This window comes from Rhineura floridana, chromosome 2 (assembly GCF_030035675.1).
Source record: "Rhineura floridana isolate rRhiFlo1 chromosome 2, rRhiFlo1.hap2, whole genome shotgun sequence".
Lineage (NCBI taxonomy): Eukaryota > Metazoa > Chordata > Lepidosauria > Squamata > Rhineuridae > Rhineura > Rhineura floridana.
The window spans coordinates 63832080-63855833 of NC_084481.1; positions in this window are offsets into that span (position 1 = coordinate 63832080).

The window sequence follows — 23754 nt, forward strand, 5'->3', positions numbered from 1 at the left end:
GCTGAATTGTCAGCCACTCTAAGCGACATACAAAGCAGAACATGAAAACATCAAAACATTAAGAGACTAACAATAACGTAGAAGCAACAAGTTCCAATAATAATAATAGGGCTTCTCTCCTGTATAGTCCGGAGGTGTAACTACAGATGGAGGTTCCTGGTGTAAGCATTGAACCAGTGTGGTAATATTTCATTTGCAAGATGAAAAGCAACATCCTCCCCCGATCTTAACATCCAGCAACTCCAAGAAAGAGAGGGGCGGGCCAGCAGGCCCCTTGAAATCAAAACCAACAGGGCAGTTCTCAAGGAAGCCAAGGCAGAGGAGCCAGCGTGTAAATGCGACTGAGAACAGGCAAAACAAACAGAGGCCGCATAGCAAAACGACAGCCGCCACAGGGGCGCCTCCCACTCAGAGGCCGAAAGATTATCACAGCAACAGCGTCTTCCAAGGTCAGGCCGCAACACCTGACCTGCCAGTCTCTGGCTCCAGCCTGCCTCTGCGTTCAGCCTGGCTCGGTGCTCTCCACCATGAGAGGTGGCGGCGGCGGTGGCAGCGGCCTGATGTAGGTAAAGTCTCTGGGACATACCAGTAGCTAGCGTCCAATTCAGGTCAAATAATGAGGGAGGCAGTATAGAAAGTATGGAAAGAAGGGAGGGGGGCTCCCCCAACTTTCCCATGCACTCCCAAACATTGCAGCTTCCAGTGGGGGGGAGAATTACTCCATAAAAGCCATCAATAGAAGAGCTCTGTCGACCATAGCTCCCTCGCCCGTAGCATCTTCTGCATCAAGGAACGCACACTGATTCCCACTGAAGAGAAAAAGGCAACCTCAGCTTATCTGGAACTCTTATCTATGCTTTAGAACACATCCAGCTATAGTGAAGTAGCACTTTGACAACAGGTGGTGCCTCTATTATATAGTTAGAATCTGATAACCTAAATCAGTTATAATTCTGACAATAAACAAATGTCAAATGTCGTTTGGGTCACAGGATAGTCTGAAGGTACAGGAGGCTACCACCTTGCTGAAGCTAAGCAGATCTGGGTCTGGCCAGTGCCTGGGTGAGTGAATATATGGGAACAGCATGTATGGTTCCATGATGGAAGAAACTCAGGATATAAATGAAGAAAATAAGTAAATCAAATCAAATAATGTCTTTTTCTGAATTAGGATTAAAAGCATACAGTAAAACCCTCATTCATCTAAAATTAATCATGCATTGTTAGATTGAGTCAACCATCGCCAGTGCTAACACAATGTTTCAGATCTTCTAATGGGTTCAGAGTTTGGAAACAGCTCCAGGCTCATGCTTCTCCTTGCCACATATGAGCTTCGCTCTTCTCTTTTCAGGCCTAACCACAGTGTATCATTATGTTTGCACCATTGCTGATGGCAACCATGGTTAGTTTTAGACAAGGTTTGCAAATCTGCTTCCAACCATTGATTTAAATCTTGGGTTAACCTAGCAATTATGTCTTATAGCTGATGTTAATTCTATACCATTGGTTAACTTTCATAAGGGAATGGGAGGAAATTAATGTGTGAGGAGACATGGGAAGAGAGCAGAAGAGCGGGGCACTGTTGGTGCTAGTCACAGTTAGAAGATCAGGAAAGTCAGGTCTGCACTGGACAATACTAGGTTGCTGGTTAAAGTTCTGTATTTTTGTGCCTGTCACAATAGTCCTTTTCTGTTTTAATATTATTTTTAAAGAGGTGAACATTGCATTCCTTACTGGTATTCTGATAGTGTGTTTTTACTTTTCAGTGTCACACAAACAGTTAACGTTTTATTACAATTTCAAATATGTGCAATAAAGTTCACCCACCCCTTTGTTTATACGAACCATGATGACAAAATAATGTTGTAGCATATACTGGATCAAACATTGTCAAACAAAGCTTTGTACCAGAGCTGAGTTTTGTATCACCTTTCTTACGTTTAGTGCATCACTGAAACTGCAGCCATTGCTACCATTTCTGGCCATATCTTCCTTTACCTTACCTAGAACTCATTGACTGCAGACTTGCAGCAGAGTATCTTGCGGAAAGTCATGCGGCCGTTGGCAAAAATATCTTAAGTGTTACTAAAGGAGTTACTTCTTTTTTGTTTCCTCCAGAGACCTGTAACAGTTCTTACAGATTACAGTTATATTGCAGAAAACAATGTCCTGGCATTGCTGAAAACTTACATATGAGGCCACTAAGGTCCACACAGTGCAAATTGCGCAATAACCCATTAAAAATAAACATTTGCAACCACAGATATCTGGACTGAAATCCCTGCTCTGATACAAATAACATCTGGACAACTTTTTGCATGCATCTTTCGGCATAAAACACCCTGGAGGGGGAAAAAATAGAAAAGACAAAGGGCCACTAAAAGATTTTATTATGTTTTGGGTGTGGTGCCATAAATTTCAGGGGATTCAGGCAACAATTGCCAAACCTGAATTTAAACAGCATGTTGTTTTTTAAAAGCTGTAACATTAGTGATGAACAAGTCAATATTCTTACATAATTAATCCAGCGTGAAATAGAGGGACTGGAAGACATCCAGTGGTTTAAAAATAACTCAGTCATTTATAAGATCCCCAGCACTATAGGATTTAACATGAAGGCACAGGAAGTGTAGGCATCCTGGCACCGAGCAGGCAGTTTTAATTCTGCAAAAGCTTTCTAAAGTCAGCTTAAACAAGCCAGCTTGTGCCATGTAGAAACAACTTGGGGGTTTCTCAACAAACAGTCACTTTAATGAGCCAGTAATTTCCTCCTTCCCCCTTCCCTTGTGACATTTAGAAACTGTCAATATCTAGAAATGTCTTTAAATGGAGAAAAAATATATAAGAGAGGTGTGTTATACACACACACACACACTTAACTGAAGTTTTGAAACAAAGCATAAGGAAAGGAGTTTGGAACAGGAAAGTTAATGGGAATCTTCAGACAGCATGTAATAATAATGCTATGACTTTGAAAGCTTTTTAACTTTTAGTGTTTAGTCATTAGCCTTGCTTCCTATTGACCCGAAGCAGTAACAAATATGCGCCAGCGATGGAAGGCAGCTGTGAGTCTAACCTTTAATGGTCAAGTAAATAACTAAATAGAAATGCTTATTTAGAAGGAGCTCTGGAATACCACCCGCATTGGTGTCTCAATTCTGAGACTTCTGGAAGCCACAAAGTTTTCTTCTAAGCAACCCAAAATCCCAATGTGTTTACAAATGGGATGCCTTGTGGATACCTGGTGCTAGCTCATTGCATACCAAGGAGGCATCACCACAGACTTTCCCCAATATGTTAGTGATTCATTCCCAAAGGTTGCCATGGGTTCATGTCCTGAGTAAAATGCTGACAGATTCAAAACAGAAACATGTTCTTAAATGTTAAAGATACATACTGGAAGAGATGGAGGGTTAAAACATTCACTTTTAGAAACACACTTTGGATATTTATTGATTATATGTATATACCTGCCCCATAACAAGAGTTACCTGGGCAAACACACATGCACAAAGAGAGAGAGAGAGAGAGAGAGAGAGATTAAAATACAGCATAAAAAAATAATATGACAAATTATTTTTTAAAAAAAATCTGAAACAAAACACATTTTAAAACTCAGTGGTGCACTCCATTTCACATCTTGCCGGACCCTTTCACCCTTTGTCTCTTACACAGAATATCCAGTGGGTAGGGATGAAGAATATAGCTGGCATAGCACAGTGGGGAGGAGAGCCTGGCTGGGAGTTCAGAGTCTGTGAGTTCAAATCCCTGCTCATGTCTCCTGGATGTCAAGGACCAGCTAAAGATCAAGCTGCAAAGTCCCAAGGAGCCCAGTTGCCCCCGAGCTGGCAGCTGCGGACAAGGAAGGAGCTGGCTTGTGCAGCTGTGGCAAGCTGAGCAGGCCCTAGGCAGCTGGGGAGGACTAGCCTCAGAGGGAGGCAATGGTAAACCCCCTCTGAATACTGCGTCCCATGAAAACCCTATTCATAGGGTTGCCATAAATTGGGATCGACTTGAAGGCAGTTCACACCGCCACCAGGGATGAAGAATCTGTCAATTTCAGGTGTCTCAGTTTCTCATTTTTCAAATCTTAAATCTAGTTCTGCAAGTTTCTGCAGCAATTTGCAGGGTTTTTTAAAATCGTCATGAAATTTCTTCAGCATTTTAGTGCCACTTTCTCCTAACAAACATATTTTATATGCAGTTTTGACTAGTGTACACATTTTTGCAAGCAGTTTTCCCTAATATAATGAACTGTATGCTGTTTTCAAAAATATATTCATTTTATGCACGCTTTCCTCTAATATGTGCAGTTTTGTGAATACAGTAATACCTCAGTTAACAAAGTAGATGTGATCCTGTGCATTACTTCTTTAACAGAAACTTTGGTACCAGAGGTAGGAACAACATGGAAGGAATAGGGGTAGGTTCCTACACACACTCATAGATGGTTGAGGCAGCTTCAACAGGAGCTTTAAAGGGTGCCTTCCCAGCACCCATCCACTCCCCCTCCTTCTCCCTCCCCTTCTACTCCTCCTCTGAATCATATTGGATCCTTCCCTTCCCAGCACCCATCCACTCCCCCTCCTTCTCCCTCCCCTTCTACTACTCCTCTGAATCATATTGGATCCTTCCCTTCCCAGCCCTGGGAGAAAGCAAGAGATCTCTTTAATGCAAAGCAAACACACAGGTTTGTCAGTTTCACCCTAGCAAGAGCAAGACACAGGCTTATCAGTTTATTGATAGCAAAACAAAGACACAGACTGGTCACTTTCACCTTATAGCAAAGGTACAGGCTTGAAAGTTTATTCATAGCAAAGCAAAGCTGGTCAATTTCATCTTAGAAAAAGCCTTCCTTAAAAGGATCTTAGATTATTTATTTATTTATTATTTATTTATTATTTAATTTGTATCCCGCCCTTCCTCCCAGCAGGAGCCCAGGGCGGCAAACAAAGCGCTAAAAACACTTAAAAACATCATAAAAACAGATCTTAAATACATTAAAACAAAACAGCGTTAAAAACATTTTAAAAAAAACTTTTAAAAAGGGTTAAAAACATTGTTAAAAAACATATTAAGCAATTCTAACACAGACACAGACTGGGATAGGTCTCAACCTAAAAGGCTTGTTGAAAGAGGAAAGTCTTCAAAAGGCACTGAAAAGATAGCAGAAATGGTGCCTGCCTAATATCCAAAGGGAGGGAATTCCACAGGGTAGGTGCCGCAACACTAAAGGTCCATTTCCTATGTTGTGCGGAACGGACCTCCTGATAAGATGGTATCTGCAGGAGGCCCTCACCGGCACAGCACAGTGATCGACTGGGTATATAAGGGGTAAGACGGTCTTTCAGGTATCCTGGTCCTGAGCTGTATAGGGCTTTGTACACCAAAACTAGAACCTTGAACCTGACCTGGTAGCAAATGGGCAGCCAGTGCAATTATTTTAGCAGTGGGGTGACATGTTGGTGATACCCTGCCCCAGTGATGCCACTGCATTTTGCACCAGCTGCAGCTTCCGGACCAACGTCAAGGGCAGCCCCACATAGATCATATTACAGTAATCCAGCCTGGAGGTTACCAGTGCATGGACAACAGTGGTCAGGCTATCCATGTCCAGAAATGGCCGCAGCTGTCTCACCAGCCGAAGCTGGTAAAAGGCACTCCTAGCCACTGAGGTCACCTGAGCCTCTAGCAACCAAGATGGATCCAGGAGCAACCCCAGGCTATGGACCTGCTCTTTCAGAGCGAGTACGACCCTGTCCAAAGCAGGCAACTGACCAATTATCCAAACTTGGGAACCACCAACCTATAGCGCCTCCGTCTAGCTAGGATTCAGACTCAGTTTATTGGCCCTCATCCAGGCAGCAGTCCAGGGCTTGCACCGCCTCTCCCGATTCAGATGTTATAGAGAAATAGAGCTGGGTATCATCAGCATACTGCTGACACCTCACCCCAAAGCTCCTGATGACTGCTCCAAAGGGCTTCATATAGATGTTAAACAGCATGGGGGACAAGATGGTACCCTGCGGCACCCCACAGCACAGCTACCAGGGGGCCGAAACACAGTCACCCAATGCTATTCTCTGACAGCAATCTTGGAGATAGGATCCCATCTCACCAAGTCGGCCCAGAAGGATGCCATGGTCAATGGTATCAAAAGCCGCTGAGAGATCAAGTAAGAATAACAGGGTTGCACTCCCCCTGTCCTTCTCCCGATAAAGATAATCTATCAGGGCGACCAAGGCCAATTCAGTCCCACAACCAGGCCTGAACCCAGATTGGGATAATCTGTTTCATCCAAGAGTACTTGGAATTGCTGCACCACAACCCTCTCAATCACCTACCCTAGGAAGGGGGTATTTGCAACTGGTCGGTAGTTGTCACAAACCAGTGGATCCAGGGTGGGCTTTTACAGGAGTGGTCGGAGCACCGCCTCTTTCAAGGCAGCTGGAACCACTCCCTCCCGCAATGATGTGTTGACCACACTCTGGATCCACTCGGTCAGACCTCCTCAGCAAGCTTCAATAAGCCAAGAAGGGCAAGGGTCAATTGGACACGTTGCTGGCCGCATCATCGCAAGCACCTTGTCTATGTCATCAGGCCGCATCAACTGAAACCGTTCCCAAGAAGTTGCAGCAGACGTTGCACTGGACACCTCACTGGGGACTACAGTAGATGTGGATGGGGCATCAAGACTGCTACGGAGTCGAGCTACTTTACCCTCGAAGTGCCTTGCAGACAATTCACAGTGGGCCTCTGAAGGGTCTAAGACTCCATTTCCTGGAGTTGATGTCAGTAGACCTCTGACAATATGGAAAAGCCCCACCAGACAGCTACTTGAGGATGCAATGGAGGCAGAGAAGTGGGCCTTCTTCGCCACCCTCACCACCACACAATAGGCACGGTTACAATGTTTTACTCATGCCCCATCAGCCTCACAGCACGTCTTTCACCACTTGTGCTCTAGCTGCCGTCCAGCCTGTTTCAGTGCTCTTAGCTCACTGGTGTACCAAGGTGCAAGCCGGGCTCCACAGTGCTGGAGAGGGCGCTTGTGGGCAGCCGTGTTTCTGGAGGTTTCCTTCACTGAGGTATTACTGTATATGCATTTTTGTAAGAATTGTGTTGCATAATTCAGAGAAGTCTGAATTTCGAAGGATGACTGTGTTTCAGTTCTCATGTTGTTTCGGAAAATGCAAATCTGATACATTTGCCTTTAAATGGGGACTGAATCAAATTTCTCCTCCATCTCCACCTGTCGGTACCTCCTTGAGTTGGCTACTAGGCTACCTTATATGCTACTCAAGTCCTAGAAGCCATTAGTTAAGGTGTAGTTAAGGTGTCAGGTGAAGATCATTCTGTCTCTTCATTCCTCCCACCACCTCCTCACTGCTGGTGCTTGGTTATACCAACATTACAAACCCATTGTTGCTGTTTTTATTCCAGTTTAGATGTCATGGCCACTGCCCAAAGAACCTGAGAATTGTAGTTTTGTGAAGTACTAAGGGATCTCTGCGAAAGAAACCTAATTCATCTCAAGAGACAATAATTTCCATAGTTTCCTGGGACACTGGAACAGCAATGAACCTACCTTTAAGATTGCACTAGACATAACTGAACAGGGCTGCAGCACAGATGGAGAGCCTAGGCATATCTGGCAGGCTTCCCATTTGCAGATATGATCCTAACACTAGGACAGCATGAGGACAGGGGAGAAGTCAGAAGGCATGGGTTCCAATCTTCCTTCACATGATGTTAATTTCATGGAATGAAAGACCACTATTGTGCTTTTAGATATCTGTGAAAACCAGGAAAAATTGCTCTACAGTAGTAGAGCATCTGCTTTGCATGCAGAAACCCCTGGTTCAATTTCAGGATCTCCAGTCCAGGCTGAGAAGGTTCCCTGCTAGAAATCCTGGAGAACCACTACCAGTCAGTGTAGACAATATGAGCTTGATGGACCACTGGTCTGATTCAATATAAGTCATCCTCCTATGTTCCTTGGGCACTTACTAGACCCACAATAAGATACAGAAGGTCTCTCTAGGCTTGGGCAGAGGACTGAAGTCCTTAAGTGAGTTGATGACATGAACTCTTCCTTTTTCACATTCTTTGCATGGTCAGTGAATGGAAGTGGGAGTAGAATTGCCCCAACAAGGTCTGCTTCCAACCTGCACATGTTAACTGTAAAGTCGGAAAAGATCTATGCTCAGGTGAAGTGACTGTTCCTGTTTCTTTAAAAAAAGTATCAGTAGCTGTTTTCAATTTCTGGAAGTTATTTCTCTGTAGACTTCCATTCTCCACATTGTTTTTCAAAAGAAATCTGTTGCTCATAGCATCTATGGGCTTCATCCTATCCTATAAAACATCTCTCACAGATGTGAACAGAAGCTCTACATATGGAAAACCTGCATGATTATATTATAAGTCTAGAAGAAACTGTGTGCAACTTAGAGAGGGCCTTCCTGATGACAGTACAAATCTAATTTAATTAAAACGCTCCAACATCTTGCATTAAATCCAACAATAAAGGGTACAAGAGAAGGAGAACATGCATATATTTCTATTATGGTGAAATCGTGGCTGCCAGAGCTATCTGTTGGTTTCTGTTCCTGAGTGAACATTGCACATCCAGTCCTGTGATTTAGTGTTCTGGACACGCTACAGAATTAAGAACATTTTTTGCCTTTCCTTATGCAGAAAGAAAGGGGCCCTGTCTAGAATCTGCTTGATTGGATGCGCAGTTGCTTCTGTTGCATGCTTTCTTGCTCCTTGGAATCTGCACTGAGGAGAAACTATTCATCTACATCAATAGTTTTCGATACTGCACCTGTTCCAAGGGCCTTAATTATGACTAGATTTTCACCATTGAGACTAATAAGATTTAAATCTTTTATATTTGTGTTAGGATCTGCATTTAAGTTTTATGACCGATTGTCTATATATGAAATATGGTCTCAGTGTTTTCACTTTTGCTATGTACAGTTATTTTCCTGGCTTCCTGTTGCCTCAGATGTTCTTCCTTCCAGTGCCATCTCCTGTTTAAGTTTCTAGAACATGGAAATGCTTGTGCAGATCATTTCTGTATCTGAAAAAAAAGTCAAAAAAAGTTGTTTCTGGAAGAGAGCACTGTCAGGATCCCACCCATAGTCACCGCCTTGTCACGTTCCCACCTCAGGGTCCTGGTCTCTTAATGGTTCTCACCGGCTCTAGCAAAGATCTCTCAAGATCCCCCTGCTAGGCAGCACCACCAGACACTCCCAGTAAACAATATTGCCTTGAGACTGTGCCTTTGTCTCTTCCTGGCTTATTGCTATGTTGTGTTTGGGTGCCTTTACAGGCCTCAACCCCCCTGTATCTTTGTGCCTATAAAGATTATAGCCCTGGGTTGCTCTGGATACCTGATGATGTTACACTATCTCTTCACCGCTGCCACCATTGATACTGTTTCCCAACCTTGGTATATGCCCTGCCCACCCTTCTGGTCTGTGAAAACCCAGCCAAGGAACAGGCATTTTGGTAAACCAAGAAATATTTATTTATATACACAGGGAATAACAAGATTGCTTAAAGGTATAGCCAGCAAGTGTGTGGTTTCATAAGATGCTTTACTCTTTATGTTTCTTAGTCATCAATATCCTGCCTCACTACCCGCCTAATCCAATCCACCCAACAACCCTCTCCAAAACCAACCAACCCTCCAAAACCCTCAGAACCAACCAACAGAACCCCCTCTCAACTGTCATCCTCTCATTTATACCTTCAGAAACTTAAACGCTCAGCCAATCATCATACAACACTCATCAACATTCCAGCCCGTGTACTCCCCTGTCTCACTCAGTCTACTTACCACATATACTCTAATAAACCCACACTTTCCATATTTACAGTATTATATATATACAGGGACATCACAAGCACAATCCCGGTCCTCAAAATATTATGTAGGAATTTATAGTTGGAAAGGCTTAAAAGAACTTCACCTCCCCTGCTATGAGCCAAAGCCATCTACCTGTGAACTCCACACAGAACATTGCTGTACACAATTCAGACCACAGTAGGAGATCCAGTTAACTGCTGATGTGCCTACTGCACAAATTGCTCCAGGTAAATTTGTGTAAGTGAGCCATGCCACCCACTGAAAGTGCAAGCGAGCCAAGCCACCCAAAGGGGTAAAAGATCAAATTTATTTTCAGTTACATTTATCAAAATTAGAAATGGTCTAAGGTTGGTTTGCACATCCATGTTCATTTTAGGATAACTCCAACATTTGTGACTTATATGTGTGACTGGGTCATCGCAGATAAAACAGCATGAGATAGAAAGCCTTTGTGTCCATTTGCGTAATTTCAAATGCAGTCCTTTTGTTCTCACGTTCAGCTGCCTATTATGGAGTAGACCAGGATTGGGGAACCTCAGGCCCAGGGGTCCAATGTGACATTTAGGGCCTCTCTACCTGGCCTTGGGACTCTCCCCACCCTCTACCCCACTTGACCATGCTGCAAACCCTCATTGGTGCTTTTGCCTGGTTCAGATGTATTCTTGAACTGCAGAAATATATTTCTGTTCACTTGGCTGGATGTGTGTGTATATATGTAGAAAACTCTGACGTCTGTGTGCATAAAATGCAGCCTTCTGTACAAAGATAAGAGAACATAGAAAGCTGCTCTATGCTGAGTCAGACCATTCATCCATCTCACTGAGTATTGTCTCTAAACTGACTGGCAGTGGCTCTTTGGGATTTCTGGCAGGGTACCTTCTCAGCCCTACCTGGAAATGCCGGGGATTGAAGCTGGAACCTTCTGCATGCAAGGCAGATGATCTACCACTGAGTTACATTCATTGCTTCACCCACTCATTGCTTCACCTACTTTTGCCTCTTCCCCTATCCATGCAGCCCCAGGAATGTGGGCCTCAGGCTGAAAAGGGTTCCCCATCCCTAGACCAATGTAGACACCTGCATGAACTAAACCTAAGAAAAACAAAACATATCCACGGAGTGTAGTATATCACACCACCCTGGTGTCCCTAATAAAATGGCTTGGGGAAGGGTTCTGTGGCCCTGAGTTGTATTAAAATAAATCTAGGCGCTTGAGAGGTGTGCGTGTGTATATCTGTATCCACTTGAAACAAAACTGTGTAATTGCTAATCCTCTAAATTATCTGTAGTGCCAGCTTTAGAATTTGCCATCTAGTGGCATACAGCAAGCGATTTCATTTAAAAGTTGCTGTTTTGTTTTTGATTGCATCACATGCTAAAGGGGTCCTCCCCCCCCCCCCGGTATAATTATTAGATCCACAAAAGATGTGTCTAACACAGAGAATTTGTGATAATTGGTAGAGGCCAACCACAGATTGCAGAGGGGTAGCCTGTTAAAATAATTTTCAGAATCCCAATCCTCTTCAGTCCTAGGAAACCCCTGAACAAGCAACAATGTTCAATAAGCAGTAGCCAATACTTGCAAATTAAAAACAAAAAGAGTAAGTACAGCACGGGGGATAAAATGCATGTGTTGAAAAACAAAGAAAGAAGAAATTATTGTGAGTGAGTTTGAATGAAAAGTGTTTCAAAGGAAAAAAAGAAACCACTGGAATGTAAAGAACTCCAAGAAATCTAACCACATATTGCTGAAATTGTAAGGGTTTCTCTGTAACTTCAGAGAGACCAGGTAACCCTGAAAAGCATCATGCTGACATTGTGACTCTTTTTGTGGATCTGTCTCCTATGATAAGTCAGTGGAGATTATAGAGGCAAACTTGCTACTTGTGGCATTTATTAATCAAACTGTTTACAGTTTAACTTAAATAAGGGTATGTTCAGTCATTAGAGAATTCAGTCCATAGCTCTTACTTCTATCCCAAGAACCAAGGGTGAGGCTAGGGTAGAACTTGCCCCAGACACAACTTTGAACGGATATATATATAAACAGGTTTCAAAGATCATGTAATATATTTGAAATCTTAAAATTAATGTTTGATTATCAATCTCACTAATGCAGCTTTTTGGAAAATCCCTGTTAAGAAATAGCAATAAAAGTATGAAAGGTTTGCACCAATTCAACAAAGGTAACCATCACATGATGGGCAAAAATGTTCATCCAGGCCGTATTAAACTTCATACATACATCTGATGGGGATCAGCCTCACCATTTGAAGCCACTACTCATGTGCGGTGCAAGGCATAAAACCCCATTAAGTTGTTTTCCCTTGACATAATTACTAGGGGTGTACATGGGCCTCAAGACTGCCTTGCATCTGTATGTTTTTAAACATTTTCATCTGTTTCTGGGTCTCTCTGTAGTCACCTCAGTCTGTGTTTTGGGTTCTGAGTCACTATGTATAAAACAAAGTTGTTTCCCATTCACTATAATGGAACATCCAGACACATTTATAACCTTTCCTCTTTGGGCCAAATTTACAGGCACATGAGCCCTTCCAGCATGGACTAAGTCTGCCAAAGTACAGCTTTTTGTGTGGAAAGTAAAATGGATTCATTTCCCTCCATAGTCACTTATAGAGTCGGGAGGGTAGTATGACTCTTTCTTACCTTGTAATAATTAACCAGTAGCTGCTTAGTAGGTATTCTTGTTTGTAATTTTTTAAAAACTTTGCAGCTTCACACTGGCTTTTCTTTATAGTGATTGTCTGTGCCTTCCCATAGGCCTTGATAAGCTTCCCAAAAGGCTTCTATAGGACTCCAAAAGGCCTTACAAAATGTAAGCTGTCTATATAGAACACCGACTGCCAAGTTCTGAAGAGCTCTGGGGTTCTTGTTGCAGCAGAGCAATGTAGCTTTTTAAAAACAAATAAACAAATAAAAATAAAGCTTTAAACATGCTGTGCCTTAACAAAAAACAGAGTTCTTTAGGGCTTCATAGGCAACATTTTGGACAGCCTCGCTTTCAAAGCCCATGGACCTAATAGAACATAGGGCTGTATAGGGAAATATAGAGCAGTATACAACACAGAAAAAGAGTGATGGAGCAATATGAGGTTTTGCGAACTCCTTCATCTGACTTGGAGATATTGACATAACGTTTTGACTCAGGAGGGAAGAAGGCCACAGAATCACCCCAATTTGCCTCATTATATGGCCTCCACATAGTGCTGGGGCATACCTCTAATAATAACCACTGCATGAGATGAACAGTGGGGGTGTGCTCACTGGCCCCACCCTCACTGTTGCATCACCACTGTCCATCCCTGCCATCTTCCACAGATTGGAGGAGAAGGTCTGAAGCAGGGAGCCTGTTCTTCACATGTAGGCTCCCCACATGATGAAAAACCCTGATTGCACAGGCCAACACCAGGCTTCAGGGGGCTTTTGACAATGGGCCAACACCATCCTAACACACACATACACACCATGCCTCCAATGCAACCACCCCCTTTCCCTTTTGATGCTGCTGCCATGGCAACAACACCAACACCCCCATTTATGGCCCTCCTAGCTGGGCCACTGGATTGCTGTTTAAGTGGTGGGCAGACGGTGGTGCCGTTGAACCAAGCTCAGTTCCCATTCTCAGTGGCCACCCACTTTAATTTACCCAAAATACAAATCCCCACCCATATTGCTGTCTGGGGGCCTGGCAAGGAGGGTGCTAACGTGACACAGCTGGTTTTGGCCAGTGTGGGGCTCTTCTGATCACTGGAGCCCTCAGCCAGCAGGCATCCTGCTTCAGACCATTCCCACAATATGCAAGAGGGATTGGAGGATATGTTGGTGGGGTGTGGCCAATGACTATGGCCCCACTGTTCTCCTCATGTGGTGGTATTTTCATGAAGGGAGAATGACTGAATAGCCCTATAGCTACAGTTGGTTCTGGGCACTTGTGTTCCTATATGAAACAAGGAAGTTCTGTATTTGGTAAAAACATGACATCTGTTGAGGAGTGCAGTTACTTTTTAAAAAGACAAAACCGTGACAACAATTTTAATGTAACTGTACTAAGTTAGAGCTTATTTATATTTTTTCATCAGGTTAGGCTTCTTTCACCTCCAAGAATATTTTTTTTAATACTGTCTGCTTTCATTCAATCCTGAATCTAGGCCAGTTTAGCTTGTTTTTATGGATTGTTTCATGTGACATTTGTAACTTGGCAGATGCTGAGAATGCAGATGTATGAAAGCAGCTTCCTCTGAAACAATAATGCATTAAGGTGTTTGTGTGTAGTGGCCTTTGCCAGTTTAATACTGAAGCCATTTCAGTTAAGCTAAATTGTGAACTTTGTTAGCTCAATATAATATTATTAATAATAAATAAGTAAATAAATTTATATCTTGCCCTTCCTCCCAGTAGGAGCCCAGGGTGGAAAACAAAAATAGCAAAAACACTCTAAAACATCATAAAAACAGACTTAAAAGCATATTAAAACAAAACAGCTTTAAAAACATATTTTTTAAAAAGCTTTAAAAGCATCTTAAAAAGCAATTGCAACACAGACACAGACTGGGATAAGGTCTCTACTTAAGAGGCTTGTTGAAAGAGGAAGGTCTTCAGTAGGTGCCAAAAAGATAACAGAGATGGGTGCCTGTCCAATTTTTAAGAGGAGGGAATTCCAAAGGGCTACTACACTAAAGGTCCACTTCCTATGTTATATGGAACAGACCTCCTAATAAGATGGTATCTACAGGAGGCCCTCACCTGCAGAGTACAGTGATCGACTGGGTATATAAGGGGTAAGACGATCTTTCAGGTATGTAACACGTAAATAGTTTACTATAGGGACCTAACCTTTTGATACATTGTCTTGAGTGGGACAGTGGTTACCTTTCATTCCCATTGCTTTATCCAACTGTATTGTGCCATTGTGCAAATTATCCAACTCCCACAAATGGTCAAGAGGAGAAGATTAAAAAGAAGGAACACCCCAGTGAGATACTCTACATCTCCCTGTATTTTTCCATCACTTTAAAAAAAAGTGTGAATACTTGCTATGGACATCTTCTGAATATATTGTGAAGATCAATGGGCTGGCCTTTGGGGGTTCAAATTCAATCCCAGAAAGTAGGGACATTTCTCTGAAGTTGATGAAATTTTATTCTCGTGGTTGCTTTTACCTCCCCCCTAGTCATGTCCAAGAATACATAATCAATTTCTTTTCTTTTTTTTTAATGGACACCACCAGAAAATTGATTATTCCTTGTTAACGTAAGTGAAAACTGAACTGCAAAATGCCCAGTCAAATATTCTGTCTTTTTGTTTGTTGTTTTCTGTGACAAGAAGAAACTTTTAAAAGTAGGATAATATTAACAGAAGCCCTGCTATTCCCATGTTTCAAACTGAGACTTGGAGATGTTTATCCCCATTATCTCTGTCTGGCCTAGACAACATTCTTGAAGTCAGTGGATCTGAAACTCACTTTTCCCACACTCCATGACTGCCTCTAATCGACACAGTCATGTGTGTGTCGATTTGTGGATCTTAGATCTCATTCCTGCTTCTTCTTTTTAGTATTTTTTTACTTTCCCCTTCAGCCAACAAGGTTCCCAAAGCAGCTTACTTAAAACCCCAATATATCAGTAAAACAATAGCAATCAACAAAACAGATCAGAGGAGATGATCACATTTTTAAAACAACATTACAGCTAGGGATGGGTGAATCTGTCACTTCTGGTTTCTTTCAGTTTCTCGGTATTCCATTCATAAGTTCAGTTTGCCACATGTCCACGTCAGTTTGCAATTTCATTTTTTTACAATTCATCAGCATGTTAGTGTGCTTTTCACCTATTGTACACATTTTTGCAAGCAATTATCCCTAATAAGATGCATTTTATGTCATTTTCATTAAATTAATATATGCATTTTGTGCACACTTCCTCCATTTTTTGGTTAAAAAAAGTATTGCAAATGATTGTATATAGTTGTATTGCAAAATTCAGAGAAGTGTGGATTTTAAGGGACAGCAGAATTTCAGTTTGCAACTTGTTTCAGAAACTACTACTTGTCAATTTGTTACTGGCCCAGGTTCAAGATTCTTGTGTTAATTCACAAAGCCCTAAACTACTTGGGCCCAAAGTATCTTAAGAACTGCCTGACTCTCTGTATCTATTTATTTATTTATTTATTTTGTATCCTGCCCTTCCTCCCAGCAGGAGCCCAGGGCGGCAAACAAAGCACTAAAACACTTTAAAACATCATAAAAACAGATCTTAAATACATTAAAACAAGACAGCATTAAAAACATTAAAAAAGAACTTTAAATAAGGGTTAAAAACATTATTAAAAACATATTAAACAATTCTGACACAGATGCAGACTGAGATAGGTCTCAACTTAAAAGGCTTGTTGAAAGAGGAAAGTCTTCAACAGGTGCAGAAAAGATAGCAGAGATGGCGCCTGCCTAATATTCAAAGGGAGGGAATTCCACAGGGTAGGTGCCGCCACACTAAAGGTCCATTCCTATATTGTGCAGAACGAACCTCTTGATCGGATGGTATCTGCAGGAGGCCCTCACCAGCAGAGCGCAGTGATCGACTGGGCATATAAGGGGTAAGATGGTCTTTCAGATATCCTGGTCCCGAGCTGTACAGGGCTTTGTATGACAAAACTAGAACCTTGAACTTGGCCCGGTAGCAAATGGGCAGCCAGTGCAATTCTTTCAGCAGCATGGTGACATGTTGGCGATACCCTGCTCCAGTGAGCAGTCTCGCCGCCGCATTTTGCACCAGCTGCAGCTACCGGACCAACCTCAAGGGCAGCCCTACATAGAGTGGATTACAGTAATCCAGCCTAGAGGTTACCAGTGCATGGACAACAGTGGTCATGCTATCTCAATCACCAAGATCTTCTGATGGGGCACTTTTGCTGGTTCCCCACACCCCTGATGTTTGGTTGGCTTCCACAGGGACTAAGCCTTTAGTGTGGCAGGCCCTGCCCTGTGGCTCCTTACCTCTAGATGTTCAACAAGATATATCCCTTCTTTCAGGTATTTCTTGAAAACTGAACTTTTAGATAGGTCTTTTAATGTGAATTATTTTTCTTCCAACCAATGCAGTATTTGTGGATTCTTTTATAATTGTTTTAATGACATTTTATTGGTTTTAATTTTATAATGTTTTTGTATGTTGTAAGCCACCTTGATGTACTTTTATGAAAAGTGCAGCTTATAAATCCTTCACCTGAAATGTATTTCTTGTTCTTTACCTGTTTTAGTCCTTTTCCTTCCCTCTGTGTTCCTTATTTTTAGTTAGAATGTCTGCCTTTGTGATAGGGTCTTGTTTATATTCGTTTTTATTCATTTGTGTTTTCTGTACGGTGTCATGTGCATTGATGGCGCTATATATATAAATAATAATAATAATATTTAAATAAATAAAATAAATCGATTAGGTAGGTTCACATTAAAAGTGAGCTGAACCAATTTTCTCCCCATCCTTAATTGCAGCCAAGATCTAAAAGATTTACTGTTGCTTTTTAAATTAAAAAAGTCAGCATAAAATACATACTTCATTAGAAGGGCAAATTAAAAATGGTAAAGAATACACTAGGTGAGCCTCTGGACCATGGTGCTACAAATGGAAATGCTTACAAAAACCTGGAATGACTTGAAGGGGATAACTGAAGACAGAAGGAGAAAACAATTCTATTGGAAATTCTCCATAGAAAAGCTGGGAAGGCAGGGTGGTGGGAAGATGGAGACAGAGAATAAGGCTGGCCCAAGGTCTTTTCTGCCTGCGAAGGAGCAGCAAATCCCCCTTCCCGATAAGTGCATAGTACCCAAGGCCAGCCAAATTATTGTGGCATCTGAGGCAGGACATCTCACAAGAATCTTTCCCCATCACTGGCAGGAAAAGTACAAGAACAACACATTAAATAACTAACGAATTGCTGCCCTTTCATGACACTCCAAATCAGTTGCCTTACAAGACTGTCTCAGTTGCCTTAGTGAGGGGCAGCCCTGACAGAGATTATTTATTATTTATTTCATTTCATTTATAAACCGCCCATTGCTAATAGCTCTCTGGGTGGTGAACAAAGCAAGATTAAAATACAATATTACAATAAAAGCAATAACAAATAGCAGCAAGTTAAACTAAAAACGTTAAATATGAAACATTGAACATTAAAATGCCTGGGAGTATAGCCATGTTTTAACCTGGCGCCTAAAAGAAAGTACTGTAGGCGCCAGGCGTATCTCCTCAGGTAGGCTGTTCCACAGTTCGGGGGCCACCACAGAAAAGGCCCTAGATCTAATAACAATCCTCCGGGCATCCTGATGAGTTGGTACCCGGAGGAGGACCTTAGATACTGAACGAAGTGGACGGGTAGGTTCATAGCGGGAGAGGCGTTCCACAAGGTATTGCGGTCCCACACCGTGTAAGGCTTTATAGGTCAAAACCAGCACCTTGAATCTGGCTCGGAAACAGATAGGTAGCCAGTGCAAACGGGCCAGGACAGGTGTTATATCCGCGGACCGATGGGTCCTCGTCAACAACCTGGCTGCCACGTTTTGCACTAGCTGAAGTTTCCGAACAGTCTTCAAGGGCAGCCCTACGTAGAGCACATTACAGTAGTCCAATCTAGAAGTTACCAGAGCGTGAACAACTGAGGCGAGATCGTCACTGTCCAGATAGGGGTGTAGTTGGGCTACTAAGCGAAGATGGTAAAACGCATTCCGTGCCACCGAGGCCACTTGAGCCTCGAGCGACAAGGAAGGGTCAAAAAGGACCCCCAAACTACGAACCTGTTCCTTCAAGGGGAGTGTAACCCCATCTAGAACAGGATGAACATCCACCATCTGGGCAGGTAAAGAGCTCACCAACAGTCTCTCGGTCTTGTCTGGATTGAGTTTCAGTTTATTAGCTCTCATCCAGTCTATTATCGCGGTCAGGCAACGGTTCAGCACATCAACAGCCTCACCTGAAGAAGGTGAAAAGGAGAAGTAGAGCTGCGTGTCATCAGCTTACTGATGGCAACGCACTCCAAAACTCCTGATGACCGCACCCAGAGGCTGCATGTAGATGTTAAAGAGCATGGGGGACAAAACCGACCCCTGAGGGACTCCACAATGGAGAGTCCAGGGTGTCGAGGAATGTTCCCCAAGCACTACCTTCTGGCGACGATCCGCTAAGTAGGAGCAGAGCCACTGCCAAGCAGTGCCCCCAACTCCCAACTCCGCGAGCCTCCCCAGAAGGATACCATGGTCGATGGTATCAAACGCCGCTGAGAGATCAAGGAGAATCAACAGAGTCACACTCCCCCTGTCCCTCTCCTGACAAAGGTCATCATACAGGGCGACCAAGGCTGTTTCAATGCCAAAACCGGGCCTAAAACAGGATTGAAACGGATCCAGATAATCGGTTTCATCCAAAAGCGCCTGGAGCTGGCCGGTGACCACCCGCTCCAAGACCTTGCCCAAAAAAGGGACATTCGCCACCGGTCTATAGTTGTTCAAAACATCTGGGTCCAAAGAAGATTTCTTTAGAAGAGGTCTCACTACTGCCTCCTTGAGACTACCAGGGACTACTCCCTCTCTCAAGGAGGCATTTATCACCTCTTTGGCCCAGCCGGTGGTTACAGCCGTGCCGGCCTTCACCAGCCAAGATGGGCAAGGGTCCAGGGCAGACGTGGTTGCCCGCACCATTCCAAGCACCTTGTCCACTTCCTCGAGCTGCACCAACTGAAATTCATCCAACAATAAAGGACAAGGCCGCATTCTGGACACTTCAATGGAGTCATCTGTCATAACATCAGAGTCTAAGTCCCGACGGATGCATGCAATCTTGTCCTGGAAGTGCTCCGCAAATTCGTTGCAGCGGGCTTCCGATGTTTCCTTAGTATCATGAGGGCCAGAATGTAGAAGCCCTCGTACCACCCTAAAAAGCTCCGCTGGGCGGCAAAGAGATGATCTAATGGTGGCAGCAAAATAAGACTTTTTTGCCGCCCTAACCGCTTTTACATACAACTTAGTGGAAGCACTCACCAAAGAATGACTACATCCATCAGGAGTTCGCCTCCACCTGCACTCTAGCCTCCTTCTCTCTTGCTTCATCACTCTCAGCTCCGGGGTATACCACGGTGCTGTTTGAGTTCTGCACCGAAGGGGGCGCGCGGGAGCGATCATGTCAATAGCCCGGGTCATCTCCGTATTCCACAGGTCGACCATGGCCTCGACAGGAGTGCCAGTGCTATCAGCCGGAAAAACTCCCAGAGCGCTCTGGAAAGCAACAGGATCCATAAGCCTCCGGGAGCGGACCAACTTAATAGGTCCCCCACCTCTGCAGAGGGAAAGGGCTGTCGTGAGTCTAAAACTCAGCAAGCGGTGATCTGTCCATGACAATGGAGTAGATGAAAAATACCCCACCCTCAGATCTCCTTCTCCATGACCAGTGGCAAAGATCAAATCAAGGGTATGTCCTGATACATGCGTCGGGCCAGTAACAACTTGAGACAGCCCCATGGTTGTCATGGAGGCCATGAAGTCCTGAGCGGCCCCGAACAAGACAGCCTCGGTATGAATGTTGATATCCCGCAGTACCACAAGTCTGGGGGACCTCAACAATACCTCCGAGACTATCTCCGTCAGCTCAGTTAGGGAAGCCGTTGGGCAGCAAGGTGGGCGGTACACCAACAGTATTCCCAGTCTGTCTCCTTGGCCAGCACAAGATGAAGACACTCCAAACCAGTCGCCGTCTGGACAGGGTGCTTGGTGAGAGAGAAAGAACTCCTATAGACCACAGCAACCCCACCTCCCCGGCCCTCAGTTCTACCACAGTGCTGCACCGAATACCCAGGTGGGCAAAGCTGGGAAAGAGCAACTCCTCCCTGCGCACCCACCCAGGTCTCGGTAATACATGCAAGATCGGCACCCCTCTCCACAATCAAATTGTGGATAAGGGGGGGGTTTATTAACAACCGACCTAGCATTTAAAAGCAGCACCTGGAGATCTGAGAGCTGGCTGACAGTACAACCAACAGTCCTGTGGATATGAGGAGAACCGGAACAAGGCACAGACACAACTTGTCTGGGACGAGTTCCCCTTACCTGGCACGTTCTCCTCCCAACACCATACCTCCCATTACCCGTCACTACGTTAATTGGGGCCCCCGAAAGTCTCCTTGCTAGGCCCAAAGTATGTTCTCCCAGGTACATCTTAAAATAAGTCTAACACAACAAAACACTTAAAAACAGCACAAACACAAACACACACACACATCCACTCAATCTCTTTCACACAACAACAGACAAACAAACAAACAAACAAATTAAAATACAGCCAAACAACAACAATAACAGGCAGCATTAAAAACCCTCCTCCATAGCAAGCCTTATCTACAGGGGATATCGTCAACAGTGCTGGAGAATATCCTTCACAGCGTTCTCCTGCCGCCGCCGCCAGCTGGACCACGACGACAACCTGGCCTCCTCCTGCGGTGCTCTCACCACCGCCGAGCCAGGATGTCTCCAACAGATGGAGACAGAGAATAAGGCTGGCCCAAGGTCTTTTCTGCCTGAGATGGAGCAGCAAATCCCCCTTTCCGATAAGTGCATAGTACCCAAGGCCAGCCAAATTATTGTGGCATCTGAGGCAGGACATCTCACAAGAATCTTTCCCCATCACTGGCAGGAAAAGTACAAGAACAACACATTAAATAACTAACGAATTGCTGCCCTTTCATGACACTCCAAATCAGTTGCCTTACAAGACTGTCTCAGTTGCCTTAGGGAGGGGCAGCCCTGACAGAGATATGATCACATAGTTGCTGTTAAGCGCGATTATAACCAAAGACCTCCAGCTCACAGAAAACCTTTTAACTAGGGATGGGGTCTGCTTGGTGCTGCTGGTTTGGACCACTTTCCACTGAGCTAACAGGAGGTTGTGGTCCGTTGTAGTTATTTACTGCTATCCTTTGCTTTCACCAATTATTTTTCCTCCCAAAAAATAACAGTACTGTTATCATCATTTTTCACAATGTTTTCCTCTGGATGGAATTGCGTCTCCACTGCTCTGCAAAGGTGGAGGGTTAGCATTGCCACCTTAGATCAGATCTATTAGGAGACAGGAGAGAGAAACCTTGTGCTACAGCCACCATCAAACTGTTAGGCATCAAGGTTACACGGGAATTTTTTGTTTTGAGTTTCTGTAATTCTTAGCTCCTCAAGAGTGGTGAAGAAAACCTAAATAAAAACTAAATAAAACTCTATGTGTATATTGTACACATTAGTATATGGATGTATGGGAAAGCCTTTGACCATTAAGATAAAAAAAACATTTTGTTTACTTATCTCCTTGGAAGAAAAACAGCACAGCAGATAGACAAATAATTTCGGTTTTACTCACTCAGGAGTCTAGATTTGTATATGTGTATGTATATAGACTATATAAGTGCGCGCATGCACACATACACGCACGCATACGCACCACACACACCCTTACTTCACATTGCAAGTCCATTGTGTTTCTTTCATTTCATTTTATATATTTATTAAGGGTTAGGGTTAGGGTGGAGACAAAATCTATCTCACCTGAATAAAAGCCTTTCTTTCTTTCTTTCTTTCTTTCTTTCTTTCTTTCTTTCTTTCTTTCTTTCTTTCTTTCTTTCTTTCTTTCTTTCTTTCTTTCTTTCTTTCTTTCTTTCTTTCTTTCATGGGGTATACCATAACTTTTGAGTTTGCTCACCCAGCATTATTTGTTTAATAGAAATATTTTCCATACCACCTGGTTCTGGCACAAAGTCAAAAATTTGCATTTATATGAGGTAGTTTATCAAATATAAGTCTGTTAAATACACATTGCATTTTGTTTGTGAGAAAATCTGTTCATATTTAATGTATTTTTTAAAATTAACCTTAATGAAAGCTTCTGAAAATTGTTGTTCTAAGCATTTGAAATATGCAACACGAACTGGTTGAAGACATAAACATGTTTTCCATTATATGTTATCAGATAGCCCAAAATTACTTCAAAGAAGAAATGTGGGACTATGTTAAATTAGAAAGATAAGAAAGCATTTAGTTTAAAAAGCAAAGGTTTTTAGAAGAGTAAAGAATCTGACAGTTAACTCCAGCATTTTATAATCTCCTACTGGGTGGGACAGGAATTTTTTTTGGGAGGGGGGGAATAGGGAGAAAAAAAAAGATTTTAGTCTTTATATGGGTATTCTCACATGGTCTACATGAACATACTCACAAATAAATATAGTTAAATCAGATATACGCAGGAAACAAAGGCATTTTTGTCTTGCATAGTGATTTCAAAATGTAATTATTTGCATATGGGATAATACTGCTACATCTAAGCTGCCAGGTCTTATTGGCAGAAGGTCCAATTGTGTGCCTATGCAGGACATGCAGCAGTCTTGAAAGGTTTCAGGGAAGTGTGTTCCTGACATTTATGTTCCTCTTTAACCTTCTTCCACCAATCTGGAGTCATCAGAATTCCCCTATTCACGTAACACACCCAAGAAGGGGATTTTGAGCCTCAGATGTTCCCGTCTTTGGAGCAGTCTTATACAAGCTCTGAGCAAGACGTGGCATTATTTGGTCATTGCTGAGTTGTTATATGTTGTATATGAACATTTTCTTACAATATACCTTTTTTAAAAAACATCAACTGGGGATTGTAATTTTCCATTTTTCAAACTGCTTGTCAAACTGAAGGATGCTTAAAGAGTAGTGTGGAGGTTCTTTTGGTAGTGGGAGCTCCTGGGCTCCTGCTGGGATGAGGGGCAGGATATAAATCAAATAATAAATAAATAAAATAAATAAATAAATAATAAAAGAGAAAGTCATGTATGTGCATGGATGATGGGCA